This window comes from Eleutherodactylus coqui, chromosome 1 (assembly GCF_035609145.1).
Source record: "Eleutherodactylus coqui strain aEleCoq1 chromosome 1, aEleCoq1.hap1, whole genome shotgun sequence".
Classification (NCBI taxonomy): Eukaryota; Metazoa; Chordata; class Amphibia; order Anura; family Eleutherodactylidae; genus Eleutherodactylus; species Eleutherodactylus coqui.
This window is the reverse complement of record NC_089837.1, coordinates 396315285-396330213: the sequence shown is the minus strand read 5'-3', so window position 1 is coordinate 396330213 and position 14929 is coordinate 396315285.

Sequence of the window (14929 nt, the reverse complement as noted above, 5' to 3'; positions counted from 1 at the left end):
CGCTGAGCCAATGAGAGGCAGCAGTCACTCACCCATTCATGAACTCATGAATGGGTGTGTGAGTGAAACCTGCCTCTGATTGGTCAGGCTGTGACCAATCAGAGGCAGATCATTCAGCAGGCGGGGATTTTAAAGCCCCGCCGGCTGAATAGTGCCGAGAAGCAGTTCAGGAGAACTGACAGCGGCCGCGGCAGAACTCCGGCTGCATCGGAAAGGTGAGTATACAATTTTTTTTTATTTTAACACATTTTAGGATGAATTGCAGGGAAGGGCTTATATATTTAAGCCCTTCCTGACAATTCATCCCGGGCTCGCCCGCAGCGCATTGCTTTCAATGGAGCCGGCTGTATTGCCGGCTCCATTGAATGCAATGCACTGGACAGCTCCGGCCCGTTTCTAATGAAACGCGGCTAGGAGCAGATTTTCGGGCGTTTTTTCGGCCGATTTTTCGGCGCCGGTCACGCAATTTGCGCATGCGCATCCGTCATGCGATGCGCAAATCGCGCGAAAAAACGCCCGTGTGACTAAGGCCTAACTAATAAACTAATAACACACAAACAGCTGTGCCATTCATATATTGTATTAAGCACATTGCATAAACATTCACTGTGTAGAGAAAAGGTAAGTGAACCCTTGAATTTAATAATATGTCTTCACCAAATGTTTCCTGAAGTGGTAAATACAATTTGTACAACATTAAGGAGGAATTTTGTACTATTGCTCTCTGCAAATGTGTTTTAATCCATCAATATTTCTGGGATGCTTTTCAAGCACAGCCCTCTTCATGTTATGCCACAACATTTCAATATGGTTAAAGGAGATGTCCCGCGCCGAAACGGGTTTTATTTTTTTTTAAACCCCCCCCCCGTTCGGCGCGAGACAACCCCGATGCAGGGGTTAAAAAAACCACCCGCACAGCGCTTACCTGAATCCCGGCGGTCCGGTGACTTCAATACTTACCGCTGAAGATGGCCGCCGGGATCCTCTATCTTCGTGGACCGCAGCTCTTCTGTGCGGTCCACTGCCGATTCCAGCCTCCTGATTGGCTGGAATCGGCACGTGACGGGGCGGAGCTACACGGAGCTACACGGAGCCCCATAGAGAACAGCAGAAGACCCGGACTGCGCAAGCGCGGCTAATTTGGCCATCGGAGGCCAAAAATTAGTCGGCACCATGGAGACCAGGACGCTAGCAACGGAGCAGGTAAGTAAAAAACTTTTTATAACTTCTGTATGGCTCATAATTAATGCACAATGTATATTACAAAGTGCATTATTATGGCCATACAGAAGTGTATAGACCCACTTGCTGCCTCGGGACATCTCCTTTAAGGTTAGGACTCTGACTTGGCCATTCCAAAACAAAAATTTTTTTCAACAATTTTTTAGTTGTTTTACTTATGTGCTTTGGGTATTGCCTTTTTTCATTACCCAACATTTCTTCTGCTTGAAGTCATGGAGTGCTACCCTTACATTCATTCTCTTTAGAAGTCATTGTTCAGTGACCATAAAATATCCAGATCCTAAAGCAGCAAGCAGCCCCAAACCATGATATTCCCTTCACAGTTAGAATAAAGTTTTCATGTTGGTGTGCAGTGTTCTTTTTTCTCTAAACAGCACGTACATTTGTGCTAAAAAGTTCATATTTTGTCTCATCCGTCCATTGATTATATGTTGTGTCTTCTCCTAAAATATAACAAAAATTACACAACCTAGTGTTTTCATTTGCCTTGTCATTGGGGCATATCCCTACATACTCTGACTCTGTCCAATTAGTACTTATGCTTTCATAAATTTTCTAGTTAAATACCAAATAAACAGCAAAACACAGAAAAGTTGCACTTGCATAGTTTTTTGTATGGGAAATGCAAGTATTTACTAAAAGACATGTCAGCACATGCGGTTTTGCCCGAAACCGATGTTTTCTTTCAAAATACAGTACTTGAAATGATCAAACTGTGTTAAGAAATGAGCATATGTTCCAACTGCGTAAGAGTGCAAAGAAACCTAAACGAACCTTATAAGCAACCTTTCTAATTCTTTTTATTAAAAAATATCTATTCACTTGAATGTGGATGTTTTCTATGTCATGATACATTTCTAGTAAGTACACATAAGAAACATCTAGTACATTGCAAAAAATTCATAACATCTAATCTGTGCATATTACTGTGTTTTTTTTAGAGTGATAGGTAAAAAATGTATTAAATGTATCAGTGTTGGAGCCCTGAATTTTGATATTTACTAGAAAATTGTTCGGAACCATTTACCTTGTCTGAGAAAAACGTTGAATTTGAACATGATGGGCTGTCTGACACCGTAATATAAAATGACAATGGGAAGTGAACTGCATGATTTCCTTGCCTGCGAAATTCCCCTTGGACCTAGTCATTGCAAGATCATCTCCTCAGGCTGTCATGTTCTGCAAGGTGTGAAAAAGAGATTATGGAGGGGTCAGAATGTTTTTACAGCAGGTCAAGCACTTCAAACATTCAGTCAAAAAAAAAAGCCAAAATCGACATCAATTAGTCTTTAACACAAGCATAAAAAATACCATGGAACATGAGATACACTGGTGCAGTTTACAATATTGAAAAATTTCTTTTCTCTTTTTTGTCCCAAAATAAATTACTAAGGAAATATATTTCCGACTTTCTGTAAAATTTGCCTAGCCTAAGCCTAATCATGTTTTTCAAGATCTTTGTTTTCTGTCATTTAAAGGAACTATCATTTCTTACTTACTGGTTATGTGATAGATACATGCACTTTCCTGTCTACTGTGCTGCAATCCTAAAAAGCCACAGACCTGTCTGTACATCACATGACCAGGACAGTCTCAGGCCTTCACTAGTATGAAGAGTTATTTTTTAAGCCATACAATCAAAATACTGATACCACTCCATTTTTTAGTCAGTAGTCTTGTCTGTTTATCACCACCTGTTTACCACTACAATATATGTGGTAATATCTTGCAGTACTAGTCAGTTAGATCAGCTGTAGTGTCTAAAGCCCCATTTATGCTCAACGATTATCACTCAAAATTTGTTCAAAGATGGCTTTTGAGTGATAATCATTACGTTAAAACGCTTCCATCATTCACGCTTCAGCTGAACAATGATTTTTAGGTGAGCTTAAAATCCATCATTCAGCTGGAGAGAGACAGCAAGGACCGCATGTTGTGTTCTCCAGGAGCAGCTGATTACATTGTATTCAGCTGACAGTCCATGGCAGCCCATGCAAAGACAATTCAGCTGAGTGCAAAGTCCAGACAGCATGCTGGAATTTGCAAACAGCTGCTGGAGGCTCATTTGCATGCAAATGAAGGTAATAAACTGCTAATGAACATTAGTGTCCATTAGCGGTTTATGCAAAATGATTGCTAAAACTGTCAATCTTTCAATGGTTCGAAAGATTGTCTTTGCGTGTAAATGGGCCTTTGTACTACTAAGGTATACTAATGCACATTATGCATCAGGTAGTCAAAGAAGCGGGGTAACCACCTTTGCATGTCCAAGAATGGAGGATCACTTTAAGAGGCCTCTTACACTGAATGATTATCATTCATATTCTTCTGGATCACAGGAATCTGAAGGATAATAATTCATTGTAAATGTCTGCACAATCTGAATGATGAATGATAATTCATTCTTTGTTGGGATGACAATCGGCCTGTGTAAAATCTATTAACGACCGCCAATTTACTGTGAACGGATGTGGGCAGGCTGGAAGGATCCCTGGCCCACTCCGCCTCTCTCTCTTTACTGAGTGATGATCACTCCTGATCCCCGGCACAGGAGAGTTAATCGTTGGGATGACTGTAGGGTGCTTCTATGCACGAAGGTCATGCAGTGTAAAAAGACCCTAACGGCTTCTTCAGATCGGCGTATTTTTGCATGAACCAGTCCAAATTTTTTTTAATGTTTAAACTTAACGCTATTGCACGAATAAAAAAAAACCAAACCAGAATGATAGATCCTGCCCTATCTTTTCTCGCTCGTATAAAAACTACATATGAGAAAGTTGGGGCAGGGCCTGTTTTTTTCTTACGTGCAGTAATGTTGCATGAAAATCACACTAGTTGAAACCATTGAAATCAATGGTTTTGTTTTGTCATGTTTTGCGTGTATGATTTTCACACCCACAAAACATTAAGAAAGCATGGCCATTTGAAGAAGCCCTAAGGGCTCCTTTAGACAAGTGTAAGCACAGAAACTCTTGTGATAGTGCAACTTTTTGTGCTGTGAAGGTTGCGCTATCTTGTGCGTAACTGCGCTGTCAGTGACAGTGAACCGTTGCAAAGCGAGCAAAAGCAGGCGGTACTGAAGCAGAGTGGCCGATACTAAATGACAGTGGCTGGTGCTGATAGGGAGCGGCCACTACTGAAGGGCAGAAGGTGGCACTGAAGGACAGCGGGGCAGCACTGAAGGACAGTGGGGCAGCACGGAAGAGACAGCGGAATAGCGCACAAAAAGACTGCGGGGTGGCATAGAAGCGACAGCGGGCAGCGCTGAAGGAGAGGGGTGACGCTGAAGGAAAGGGGCAGTGCTGAAGGGACAATATAATATAAAAATCCCGCCTCCACGATGGCTGTGATTGGTTCATCCAGCACTGTTCAGCCAATCACAGCAGCTCTGGATGGACCAATCGTAACCAGCGTGTTGTGCAGATGGCATTTATGAATTAGCTGAGCCGCGGCTCACCACCAGACTGCAGTGGCTCATTCAATTCAAAAATCCCGCCTCCACGATGGTTGTGATTGGTTCATCCAGCACTGGTCAGCCAATCACAGCAGTGCTGGATGGACCAGTCATAAACAGCGTGTCGTGCAGGCGGCATTTATGAATTAGCTGAGCTGCGGCTCATTGCCAGACTGCCACAGCTTATCTAATTCATAAATCCCGCCTCCAATAAAACTCGATTTAGACCCTGCCCCCAGTGTGATGCTACACCCTGCTATAAGCCCTCCTTGACAGCTTCTCCCACCCATCCTTCTGAGCTAACTTACCAATGACTGTCCCCAAAGCCACTGGAAACTGTAGTGGTGGTGGGGATGACATTCCTGCTGAACAACACGGCTCAGCCAATTTATAAACCCTCTCCTCCACAACAGCTGTCATTGGTTCATCCAGCGCTGCATTGATTGGCTGAGCAGTGCTGGATTAACCATTATCAGTGGTTGTGGAGGTGTGATTTATGAACTTCCATAACCAGGAAGTGATTTCAAAATAAATCCCCCCCACACAACAGCTGTCATTGGTTCATCCAGCATCGCTCAGCCAATCAATGCAGTACTGGATGAACCAATCTCAGCGGTCATGGGGGTGGGAATTATGAACCTCCATAACAAGGAAGTGATTTTCAAAATACAAAAGGCCTCCTGTAGCAATGCAAAAGGAAAGATTACAAATTGGAATGTAATATAAAAAAGCCTGCAGGCTTTTTCTCGCACCACATTTTCACCTCTTTGCCTAACCTTTGGTCAATGCTTTGGGTGGCATTTCATTTGTCATATCTTCACCACTGCTGTAAAACCATAAAATTGCATTTTGATACATTCAGGGACCTATCAGGCCAAGTCAAAGTTCCTATGTTAAGCCCACGGCACTGCTGGGAAGAGTCAAGCATTCATAGGTGACATTTATATCAGGCGCAGGGCTTACCAGTTTGACTGCTGCCATGTCTTCAAAACATAAAAGACCAAGCCATGGACAGCAAACAGTAATCATTTACAAGTATTTTTCCTATCATTTTATGTTCGCGTAGTGAACATCGGGTCAATCTAGTAATAATAAAGAGTTTACTGATATTCAACATCATCTACAGTGCATGTTCCATAGAAGGTTGTCAAATGTACAGGCCCTCAGTTGTTAGTATTATTAGACTTCATGTTAATGTCAATTGGATGTGACAGATATGGATATTATTTTAAATGCTTAAAAATGATCTTAATACCAAAAATATTTTGAGACACAAAACCTAATAGTTCATTTCATACAATAATCAACATATTAACAACCACCTGTCTGTGAGTGATGAGTGACTGTGTGAGTTACATGTGATGATGTCACCATCATGTAATCAGTCACCAGGGCTCTGAGCTCTGTGCTCTGATGTCATCACAGGTCCTTCTTTTAGTGCACTGAATGAGGGATTATCAGACAACATCCCCCACAAACCCCCGCAGCCTCAGTTGCTATGGATACAGGAGTACTCAGCCTGGCAGTTTGTAGCTGGTTGTGAGACACCAAGACACCTGTGTGGACACTCCAATAGATGACACCTCCCAAATGTACACATACATTGCTTTTGGTGCATACACATACATTGCTTTTGGTGCATACTGACCAACAATATTGAACCATAGTCCTCCACCTCTATCTTCACAGTCTCCTGAATGTGATTATATGTCACCTCAAGTGCTAATGTTGCCTACAACCAGTTGAACCTGCATCTAATTGTGAACTGTTGAAACCAACCGTTGCTGTTTTGAAAACACGTCACCACAGAGGGTTAAATGCCACCGTGAGGCTAATGGTGTCTCCCCATGTCTCCTCAGCAAGCAATTGAAGTTCATAAATCACATGCAGCTCATATGTGAAAGCAACAAGCGAACATGTCTCCGCAGCGAGCTGCTGAAGTTCCTAAATCAAGTGCAGTGCATGGAAATATTTTGACCAATTCCAATCCCTTTCATTATATTATATTAGTAAGTGGCACCACCAGAAACACTGGTATTAGTAAAATATATACAAGTGAAAATAAGTATTGTCTATCTGTATTGTCTCTTTAAGTTGAGCAACTATAGATAGTTTGCATCATTTGAAAGGTTTAAAGAAAAACATGGATTATATATTTAAGAAACAGTGCACCTCTTGTCCATAGAGTATTCCTGTTATTGCAACTCAGCTCCATTCAATACAAGAATAATAACTATGACAAAAACTCTATTGAATCACAGACAAAAACATATAAAAATCAACATATTACACCTGTACACCAGTCTATCTATGTAATAAAAGTTGGTCATTGCTTAGGTTTAGATAGTGGTTGTTCAATCTATTAGTAACTTATTATGGTCTCTTCATTTATTTTGAGTGATAACTAGAGATGAGCGAGCATACTCGTCCGAGCTTGATACTCGTTCGAGTATTAGGGTGTTCGAGATGCTCGTTACTCGTAACGAGTACCACGCGGTGTTCGGGTTACTTTCATTTTCTTCCCTGAGAAATTTGCGCGCTTTTCTGGCCAATAGAAAGACAGGGAAGGCATTACAACTTCCCCCTGCAACGTTCAAGCCCTATACCATCCCCCTGCAGTGAGTGGCTGGCGAGATTAGGTGTCACCCGAGTATTAAAATCTGCCCCTCCCGCGGCTCGCCACAGATGCATTCTGACATTAGTTCAGGGAAAGTTGTATCTTGGTGGAGCTGCTAAGGGAGAGTGTTAGGAGTATTTTAGGTTTCAAGAACCCCAACGGTCCTTCTTAAGGCTGCAGGCTGTCGCTCCCTCCTGGTTCCCGGCAGAGCATTGCTTTCTCTACGAAGGGCTTTAAATCCCCGCCTCCAGAAACACACGTGCCTTCAGCCAATCACAGCCAATGACAATGATGTCATTGAATGGCTGTGATTGGCTGTGTTTCTGGAGGCGGGGATTTCAAGCCCTGCGTCCAGAAAGCAATGCTCTGCCGTGGACCAGGAGGGAGCGACAGCCTGCAGGAGCACCGCAGAACGTCAGAAGAAGTGAGTAATGATTTTTATTCTTTGCTCCACTGTATTGCCGGCATATAAGGTGACAGTTGGGGGGTCGTCTTATACGCCCCGTCGCCTTATACGCCGGTATATATTTTTATTGTAACACATTTCTGGATGAATTGCAGGGAAGGGCTTATATATTTAAGCCCTTCCCGACAATTCATCCTGCGATCGCCGGCAGCCCATTGCTTTCAGTGGAACCTGCTGTATTGCTGGCTCCATTGAATTCAATGGGCAAACATCGTTCTTCTCTGCCACAGCTGTTACAGCTATGGCAGAGGAGAACGATCTTTACGCTGACAGTGCGGGGGGGGGGGCACTCTTGCCGCTATTGTGGCTTAATAGTGGGACCTGGGAACTTGAGATGCAGCCCAACATGTAGCCCCTCACCTGCCCTATCCGTTGCTGTGTCGTTCCCATCACTTTCTTGAATTGCCCAGATTTTCACAAACGAAAACCTTAGCGAGCATCGGCGATATACAAAAATGCTCGGGACGCCCATTGACTTCAATGGGGTTCGTTACTCGAAACGAACCCTCGAGCATTGCGAAAATTTCGTCCCGAGTAACGAGCACCCGAGCATTTTGGTGCTCGCTCATCTCTAGTGATAACATAATTATCATTGTATATTTACTTAGTATATTATTTAGCATTTTCTGTCAATATTTGCCATTTTGTTCTAATAGGACCCTTTATTAGCTGATGATTTCCACTATTATCTTACATGTGTAGGCAGTTTATGGGTGCAATATGCTGATTTTTATATGTGATTTAATAAAGTTTTTGTCATATTTGTAATTGTTATAGTGTGTGCTATTTTCTTGTAGGAGTGGAGTTATCAGTAGAGCATACACTTTGTGCATTCTATGGTGAACTTGTGGAGAGCATGCTCACTTCTGTTTTTGAACACTTGGTTGTAACATGAGCATCAAATTGCATGACTTGCAAACATTTTGGATCAAATTCCAGATTGTCTTGGTGATATAAGTAATGAACAGGGTGAATGATTTTGCCAGGAAATAAGGACCCTGGAAAAACTGTACCGCCTCAATGAGAATTGTCCCATGTAAAAGGGCCATTAGTTAAATATTGATACCATTCCTTATAAATAAAAGAGAGCCTCTGTAACAGATAAGAAGAGTCTTTACTTCACTAGTGATGATATATTGGCTGTGTAATGCCTCATTACGGCTCGGTCATATGACCGTGGTTTACACGCTGCTAAGTCACATGTAAACCACGCTGTTGACATGCAGGGAATGCTGCACGTGAACGGGCTGCCCCTACCTCTGCAGAGCAGCCCTTTCCCACGTACGTTGTGCGGGCAGCCTGCTTCCACGGCTCCCGTAGGAGCCTATAGTAAGCACCCTGGACAGCATGCATCACGGAGCTGACATGCGAGTTGGCACTCGCTGTCCATTCTTTTTTAAAAGTGCACTTCTAAAAAGGGTCTGTGTGAGCGCTTCTATATCAACCTATTAGCTCTTAACTTGTGAAAATATCATCCGTGGCATAAAAGTTTATTTTAAAGAAAGGGTGGAGTTTACCATGGAATTGTACAGGTGAACTCCACTCTTGAACTCTGGGGTTGACAGATAAATCAATAAGACTCCCCCCCTGATTGTTGACTGCATAACGTGGATGCTGACTATGATATTGTTCTGCTTTTCCGTATCTTGTTGATATGACAACAGGATATACAAATAGTATATGTCTCTTTAAAATTATATTTTTGATATCCTGTATGTATTTTATATCTGTCTTTGATCATATGTTTTGATATCTTGTATGTATTACAACTTGTATTTATTTTACTTTGTACATGTTTATTTAATTTACTGTATTTCAAATATATTTAAAAGCATCAAAATAATATGGTCTGTATTGTGATCTGTCATAAAATACAACAACAAAGAAAAATTGCAACTAAAGCTTAAATGTATTTTTACAATGTGCTGGAAGCATTCTAAAGATTATTTTATTTGCGTTCTAAAAAGTGCAAACGCTCAGAGCTCTACTCAAAAATGTTTCTGTTCATTGAGCAAATGTTATTTCATTGTTAAAGTTCATAACTTTTCTGAAGTTTAGATGGTATAATTTGACTTTCTTCTTAAATATAGATTTTCTCCTGTGCTTGATTATTTCTTTTATACCTATATAGCAGAATGATTCTGTTTATTCTTGAAAACGTTTGTATATCGTATAATAAAATGTTTTTGGAGGAAAAAATAAAGCTTTTAACAGACCATTTCTTCAAACACCACTCTCATTCTATTTTCTCCATTTCACTGCCTTTTCTTTTGAAACGAGTAATATTTAAAATACACCAATATTTGGTTCCCATGTTTCAATTTATACATTTCTCATATTACAACATAAGGCCTTAGTCACACGGGCGTTTTTTCGCGTAACCGATGCCCAAAAATCGCCCGAAAATCTGCTCCTAGCCGCGTTTCATTAGAAACGGGCCGGAGCTGTCCAGCGCATTGCATTCAATGGAGCCGGCAATACAGCCGGCTCCATTGAAAGGAATGCGCTGCGGGAGAGCGCTGGATGAATTGTCGGGAAGGGCTTAAATATATAAGCCCTTCCCTGCAATTCATCCAGAAATGTGTTAAAATAAAAAAAATATATATACTTACCTTGTCCCGGCAGCCGGAGTTCAGCGCGGCCGGCCTGCAGTGGGTGTGAAGGGGGTGTGACTCAAAGCTGCCCCTGATTGGCTCAGCCTGAGCCAATCAGAGGCAGGTCTCACTCACACCCATTCACACCCACTGCAGGCCGGCCGCGCTGAACTCTGGCTGCCGGGACAAGGTAAGTATATATATTTTTTTATTTTAACACATTTCTGGATGAATTGCAGGGAAGGGCTTATATATTTAAGCCCTTCCCGACAATTCATCCAGCATTGTCCGGCAGTCCATTGCTTTCAATGGAGCCGGCTGTATTGCCGGCTCCATTGAATTCAATGGGCAAACATCGTTCTTCTCTGCCACAGCTGTTACAGCTGTGGCAGAGAAGAATGATTTGTCTTCTATATGTTCTCAATGGGGTCGGCGCTGCTGCCGCCGGCCCCATTGAGCGCATATAGAGAAGAGAACAGGAATCGCAGATCGCAGATAGGTGCCATCTGCGATTTCTGTTCTATAATTTATCGGACGAGCGCATAAAAAGCGCTCATGTGTCCGATACCATTGCAAAGCAATGGTTTAAAAAAATCGCCGGACGCATGCGCAAATCGCGCGAAAAGTCGCCCGTCTGACTAAGGCCTAAGGCTGTATTCACACTACACTGTATTTTGGAATAGATTTAAAAGGGCTATCTTTTGTAATGAAGCCAGTTGTCAATCAACTAATCATTGAGTCTGGCTTTAGAAACCTTTGGTGGTCAGCTTTTATTACTGAGGATGGATGTGGCCATACATAAATATTGTCTTCAGGAGCAGTTCTAAGTCATCTGTCACCTACGGCTGTGCTCGCACAGGCGTATTGTTATTGTGACAAGTGATGCCAATAACCTATTGTTTTAGTATATATTAATACATATACTCTTACATGCATCTTTCTATCTATCTATCTATTGATTATCTACCTATCTTTGTATATTTATATGCATTTGTAAAGTTGAAATCCATTCATATTTCTGAAAATAGTTTATTATTGTATCCCAAAGAGAATTATCTTAGCAACAGCATTTTCTATATGGTAATTTTCTCTGAGAGCTCTTTTTCATTTAATGTTCTATCCATATTGGAGAGACAGAGTTTCAAAATGCATCTGGGTCCTCAAAATAGATAAAAACTCAAGTATAGATGCACAAATGAAAGCATGATTCAAGCATATGCTCAAGTTATATAAAATACAATATATTTTATAATATGAAAGCTGAATTCTGGTCATCTTAAGCATTTAATATGCGTTAGATTTAGGTATTTAATTCCAGCAATATATGTGCAATCATTACTATAGTTTACATTTATGTACTACTGAGGCCGCATCCACACAGGCGACACGGCAGCGTCACGAGAAAATCGGAGTGATGCCGCAACCGTGGTCCGTGCAATATCGCTGCATTTTATCGTGGCGATAACGTGATTTTGTGGTGCTACAAAGTCATATGTAGTGCTACAAAGTCACGCGACTTTATAGCACCACCTGCGAGGATTCATTGAATGGCTGTAATTAGTTCATCGAGCACTAGCTCTGATTGGCTGAGCCACCATGCTCATGAGCCAATCACATCCAGTACTTCCTGGAGGCAGGGATTTTGATCCTCCAATCCAGGAAGGGTTGACTGAAAATTGAAGACAAGTGCCAGACGTAAAGAAGAGACCCGCGCCAGAGCTTTTAATGCAGCTAGGGATTTTTTTTTGCAATGCCATGCAACAAAAAGGAAGGCTCCATAGGGAAACATAAGGTAGAAAAAAATGCTAATCGTGGCTGCATAGATGTCGCGATTTTGTAGTCATGCAATGTTGCAAGCTATAAAATATCGCTCGTGTGGAAGAACCAATACGAAAGCATGGGCTCTGCATACATGAAGATGTATCACTGCCGTATTGTGACAAAATCGCACAAGAAAATAGCGCATTTGGATGCTGGCTGAAGTCTATAAAAGTACATACCATTTGAAAAAGATTCAATTTTGCATTACTTTTTCTCAACATATCCAGTTAATGAGATTATTTTCTATATTTGTGTTCTTCTGACCTCACACATACACAATACATTATAGTCTACTGTAAAGGGATTTTTCATATAACCTGAATAAATGTATTTGTGTATGTACCGTATTATGCAGTTATACAAGTGAAGTATTTGTTATTAAATAGATGCACAGCTTGCATACAAGTAACCTAATTGATACTTTAATATCATAATTTCTGATTTAAGTAGACATTAGAGATGAGCGAACACCAAAATGTTCGGGTGTTCGTTATTCGTAACGAACTTCCCGTGATGCTCGAGGGTTCGTTTCGAACAACGAACCCCATTGAAGTCAATGGGCGACCAGAACATTTTTGTATTTCGCCGATGCTCGCTAAGGTTTTCATGTGTGAAAATCTGGGCAATTCAGGAAAGTGATGGGAATGACACAGTGACGGATAGGGCAGGCGAGGGGCTACATGTTGGGCTGCATCCTAAGTTCACAGGTCCCACTATTAAGCCACAATAGCGGCAAGAGTGGGCCCCCCCCCCTCCCAACAACTTTTACTTCTGAAAAGCCCTCATTAGCATGGCATACCTTTGCTAAGCACCACACTACCTCCAACAAAGCACAATCACTGCCTGCATGACACTCCACTGCCACTTCTCCTGAGTTACATGCTGCCCAACCGCACCCCCTCCCCCCCACAGCGCACACCAAAGTGTCCCTGCGCAGCCTTCAGCTGCCCTCATGCCACACCACGCTCATGTCTATTTAGAATTGCGTCTGCCATGACGAGGGACCTCAGGCATACACTGCAGAGGTTGGCACGGCTAGGCAGCGACCCTCTTTAAAAGTGGCGGAGCGATAGCCCACAATGCTGTACAGAAGCAATGAGAAATAGAATCCTGTGCCACCGCCATCAGGAGCTGCACACGTGGGCATAGCAATGGGGAACCTATGTGCCACACACTATTCATTCTGTCAAGGTGTCTGCATGCCCCAGTCAGACCGGGCTTTTTAATTCATAGACACAGGCAGGTACAACTCCCTATTGTGAAGTCCCTGTCGACCCACAGCATGGGTGGCTCCCTGGAACCCACCGGCGGTACACAGAAATATCCCATTGCATTGCCCAACACAGCTGAGGTAGTAATGTCGTGCGTAATACAGGTGGGCTTCGGCCCACACTGCATGCCCCAGTCAGACGGGTTCTTTAGAAGTGTACAGATGTATTAAAAACTCAGTGTGCACCTACAGCATGGGTGGCTCCCTGGAACCCACCGGCGGTACACAAAAATATCCCATTGCATTGCCCAACACAGCTGAGGTAGTAATGTCGTGCGTAATACAGGTGGGCTTCGGCCCACACTGCATGCCCCAGTCAGACTGGGGTTCTTTACAAGTGGACACATGTAGGTTTAACTCCCTGTGGACCCACTGCCTGGGTGGGTGCCAGGAAGCCACCGGCGGTACATAGAAATATCCCATTGCATTGCCCAACACAGCTGAGGTAACGTCAGCTGTAATGCAGGTGGGCTAAAAATTAATTTGATTACACTGTAGGCGAGGGCCCACAAAAATTGCTGTATCAACAGTACTAATGTACATCCCAAAAATTGGCCATGGCCAGCCAAGAGGGCAGGTGAAACCCATTAATCGCTTTGGTTAATGTGGCTTAAGTGGTAACTAGGCCTGGAGGCAGCCCAGTGTAACGAAAAATTGGTTCAAGTTAAAGTTCCAACGCTTTTAAGCTAATTGAAACTTATAAAAATTGTTCTGAAAAATTATTTGAGTGAGCCTTGTGGCCCTAAGAAAAATTGCCCGTTCAGCGTGATTACGTGAGGTTTCAGGAGGAGGAGCAGGAGGAGGAGGAGGAGGAATATTAGACACAGATTGATGAAGCACAAATGTCCCCGTTTTGGATGGTGAGAGAGAACGTAGCTTCCATCCGCGGGTGCAGCCTACGTATTGCTTACGTATCGCTGCTGTCCGCTGGTGGAGAACAGAAGTCTGGCGAAATCCAGCCTTTGTTCATCTTGATGAGTGTTAGCCTGTCGGCACTGTCGGTTGACAAGCGGCTACGCTTATCGGTGATGATTCCCCCAGCCGCACTAAACACCCTCTCCGACAACACGCTAGCCGCAGGACAAGCAAGCACCTCAAGGGCATACAGGGCTAGTTCAGGCCACGTGTCCAGCTTCGACACCCAGTAGTTGTAGGGGGCAGAGGCGTCACCAAGGATGGTCGTGCGATCCGCTACGTACTCCCTCACCATCCTTTTGCAGTGCTCCCGCCGACTCAGCCGTGACTGGGGAGCGGTGACACAGTCTTGGTGGGGAGCCATAAAGCTGGCCAGGCCCTTAAAGACTGTTGCACTGCCTGGGATGTACATGCTGCTCGATCTACGCACATCCCCTGCAACATGGCCCTCGGAACTGCGCCTTCTGCCACTAGCGCTGTCGGCTGGGAATTTTACCATCAGCTTGTCCGCAAGGGTCCTGTGGTATAGCAACACTCTCGAACCCCTTTC